General features: G+C 48.9%; 1 non-coding gene and 1 pseudogene across 1 annotated transcript; both read right to left on the bottom strand.

Annotated features, from left to right (window-relative positions):
• LOC143176694 (large subunit ribosomal RNA) overlaps nucleotides 1–26 on the bottom strand; it is a 6,480-nt pseudogene extending 6,454 nt beyond the window's left edge.
• Nucleotides 27–2,083: 2,057 nt separating this feature from the next.
• LOC143176693 (5.8S ribosomal RNA) lies at nucleotides 2,084–2,238 on the bottom strand. The gene has a single exon (XR_013001212.1). It is a non-coding gene; the product is annotated as a 5.8S ribosomal RNA (ribosomal RNA).
• Between the last annotated feature and the right edge of the window lie 1,989 nt (nucleotides 2,239–4,227).

Here is a 4,227-nt window from a genome sequence, read left to right as displayed (position 1 = left end):
GGGTAATCTCGCCTACTCTGAGGTCGTCGTGAACGTGAATTGTATGAAAATTCAATCGAATTTCATAAAAATCGCTCAAAGGCAAAAAAAACAAAGTCTAGAGGAGAGTGCGTTCGAACACAACAATATTCATATTATAACGTATATAAATGATAAATATACCGCGACACGCGCGACTCCGTATCGTCGCGAAAAATCGTTCGCGAACGCGTCTTATGCGCCTCACCAGTGGTCTCTGCTGCGTCGCGTGTCTATATTCTCTTTTTACACTCTTCTCCTTCTTCTATCACATTTTACTCGATCGCGAAAAAGACTCTCGCTAGACGATCTCGCGCTCCGGTTAACTTTAACGCCCGTCCGAGAAGAATTTTCGGGGACTGGACGACCGAAGCGGATCTCGCGCGGTCTCGCGATCGACAGTGAAGAGAAGTGCAGAAGAGGAAAAGAAGACACGACAAACACACACCATGGGGCGACCGACGCGTTCGTTTCAACGCTTTCGCACAAAGTCGGCGGCGGTTATATATTTATATCATTATATTCCGGCGGACGGGACGCGACGTTCGAAAGCCTCGCCAAAGAGGAGCTCCTGCCTCTTCCTCTCTCTTTTCTACGAGAAAAGATAAACGTATTTTACGGGGATACGGAAACGTTACCACGTGGTGTCACACACGATCGTCCGTCTCTTCTCTATAGCAGAAACCGATAAAAATACACCTCCCGAAAGAGAGTATATGGTGATTCTTTTTATATATATATATATATTTCGAAATACAACTGAACGTGGCGGAAGCGCACGGTGGTGGTCCAGCGAGGACACGCGACGACGGGGAATAAGAACTATTCGACCCGTTACGAATACGCATGCTCGTCCCGCACGATTTTAACACACACCGTGTTTTTCTCCAGTCGTCAAAGCGTTCGTGCGTCGAATTCGAAAAATAAAAAAAAAAGAAAAACACCTTTTCTCTCTCTCGGGGTAAAAGAGTCGATGTGTATTGTGTATAAAGGTTCTGCGAGAAGTCTCGTTTTGACGTGTGTTCCGCCGATAACGACGATCCTCCGAAACGGGGATACAGAAACGTTACACCTCACAACACGATCTCCGTCTCTTCTCTATAGCAGAAACCGATAAAAATACACCTCCCGAAAGAGAGTATATGGTGATTCTTTTTATATATATATATTTCGAAATTCAACTGAACGTGGCGGAAGCGCACGGTGGTGGTCCAGCGAGGACACGCGACGACGGGGAATAAGAACTATTCGACCCGTTACGAATACGCATGCTCGTCCCGCACGATTTTAACACACACCGTGTTTTTCTCCAGTCGTCAAAGCGTTCGTGCGTCGAATTCGAAAAATAAAAAAAAGAAATACACCTTTTCTCTCTCTCTCGGGGTAAAAAGAGTCGATGTGTATTGTGTATAAAGGTTCTGCTGCGAGAAGTCTCGTTTTGCCGTGTGTTTCGGTAACGACGATCCTCCGAAACGTACATCTCATTCGTAAGAGAGGAAGAAAACAATCTCCCTGGGGCCAGTCGGTAATATACCGACATACGACGTGTCGTGCACATCCGTCTCACGCACGGTATACAAAATATGAATAAAACGTGTGTAGTCTCTCTCTCTCTCGACTTCTTAATATTTTCTTTCACCTCTGACGCATCATTTCAGGTGACGTCGGGAGCGCGGGAAAAAAAATTTTTCTAAACACACGAAACCGTTCATCTCACGAACAGCCGAAAAAGTTGTCGCTCAGATCCATATCGCAGTGGAGCGGTATCCGCGGGCGGTCGTAATTGAACGACGCACGACGCCGCGAACACTCACGCGAGTCCATACAAACGATTCCGATCGTTTTGCAACAACTAGAACGTACACTGTCCGTGAAATTCACAGAATTTTCGCGTGTCCGCGACAAACGCCGACGAGACACCCATCGTTCGCTCGTACGTAGCATCCTTCTCTTAACCCGACTCAGAAACGTTCTTTGCGCCCTTCGGTAAAAAAACGTTCGATCCGAAGAGGTGAACGACGGCGGGGATTTGACAGAGCTACGCAAGCAGTGTATGGTACGTAAACGACCCTCAGCCAGGCGTGGTCCAGGAATTGTATCCGTGGACCGCAATGTGCGTTCGAAATGTCGATGTTCATGTGTCCTGCAGTTCACACGTTGACGCGCAATTAGCTGCGTTCTTCATCGACCCACGAGCCAAGTGATCCACCGTTCAGGGTAATCGTATAAATTTTATATTTCACATATATAATTTTATTCTCATTTGTTCGACCTAATATCTCTCTTCTTTCAAAGAGAAGATAAAAGTTGATACCTGAATCTCCGACCAGCGCGCGAAGGAGATTCAGGCGTCGCCTTGGAGACGACACCGAAGCCTTTCGAGACGAAAAACGTTCAAGTAATATGTATATATTTCTCGACGTTCCGGGCGTATAGTGCATTCAAAAACCCGCGAAAGACGCAGAAGACTCGCACGCGTGGAAACGACGGGGATATATTTTGTATCCTACCCGATACTGAATCCATCGCGTGCAGTCGACCCTCGCGTTCTTCCGATCAGACGCATCTATTGTTGCGCGCATGTTTTCGCGTCGCATCGCGCGAAACGTTGCACGAATCGTACCGATCGATCGATTGAAAGCAAATAATGAAAAAAGACTTCACAGCTGGCTCTTTGCCGGTCATTCGTCCCATGTTATCTCTTGCCGCGAAATTGGCGCGCAAGAGTTGGGTGTCAGACGCGCGGCTTTAAAACGAGCTTCACGGCCGGTCCCTTCGTTACCGCTTTCGTTCTTTCTCTCGGAACGACCATGAACGAACACGACGAGCGACGCTACGGCATACACACGTCCACGGATTCGATTAAAAAAACAGACTTCACAGCTGGCTCTTTGCCGGTCATTCGTCCCATATTATCTCTTGCCGCGAAATTGGCGCGCAAGAGTTGGGTGTCAGACGCACGGCTTTAAAACGAGCTTCACGGCCGGTCCTCTCAATTCCGTGTACGGTACACGCAAGATGCGGGTTCCACTTCCAGACTACCCGGTCCCTTCTCTCTACGAGAATCGATAGTAGAAGAACGGCTCGAAAACGCGTCTCAGAGACTAGGGGAAAAGAAGCGGTATGCGAGCGAAACGAAAACGCATTATGGAAACGTCGCGAAACAATGTTCGACGGTTGCTCGGTTCCAATCGTGCGGCCGTTTCAATTTCTCGTGCGCTTCACCGTCCCTCCGTAACTCTGGCCGATCGCGTATACCGAAGAGCCGACACGCGCAAAAACCACAGGCATTGTATACTGTATATATATATGTTACAGTCACAGCCTTCGCGCGTTTTACTCTCCGACGCGGGGTTTCCACGACGAAAGAGAGACAGTTTCGTGGCGGGTGACTCGGCCGAATCGCTACGACGGGTATTTCTATTATAGAACGAATCATCGCCACCCTTTACCAGTGCCCGACGAAGGAATCACAAGGTCATCTGGAGTTTACAATGCCAGCGACGGTAATTCCAACGAAGACCCGATAAGTCAACTCATCGTTCTATTTCTCCCCGTACAGAAAAGCGAATCGACGCTAACGCACCTCGCGCAAGCACGAACGTTCTCTTCGCGTGGATCATCCCATCGTCGAAAGATGTAAAGACGCATTGGAGATCGTGGTCTCTGGCGGGCTCATTGCACGCCCCACTGCATATCTTTCCTCGAATCGAGAATGATTCGTCCACTAAGGCTGCGAAACTACGCGTCGAGGAAACTAGGGGAAAGAAGCGGGATGCGAGCGAAACGACAATACATTATGGAAACGTCGCGAAACAATGTTCGGCGGTTGCTCGTTTCCTCCTGCGGACGTTTCATTGCTCGGGCGCTTCACGTCCCTCCGTAACCTTCGCGCGATCGCGTGCCCCGGAGAGCCGGCAACCGGTGAACCACAGGCGTATAAACTATAGTCTTCTATAGCAAGCCTTCGGCGGTTACTCTCCGACGCGGGGATTCCACGACGAGAGAGAATTTCGTGGCGGGTGACATCGGTCGAAACGCTACGACGGGTATTTCTATTATAGAACGAATCATCGCCACCCTTTACCAGTGCCCGACGAAGGAATCACAAGGTCATCTGGAGTTTACAATGCCAGCGACGGTAATTCCAACGAAGACCCGATAAGTCAACTCATCGTTCTATTTCTCCCCGTACAGACAAGCGAATCA

Source organism: Nomia melanderi, unplaced genomic scaffold (genome assembly GCF_051020985.1).
Source record: "Nomia melanderi isolate GNS246 unplaced genomic scaffold, iyNomMela1 scaffold0741, whole genome shotgun sequence".
Classification (NCBI taxonomy): Eukaryota; Metazoa; Arthropoda; class Insecta; order Hymenoptera; family Halictidae; genus Nomia; species Nomia melanderi.
This window is presented reverse-complemented; position numbering and strand designations above follow the sequence as displayed.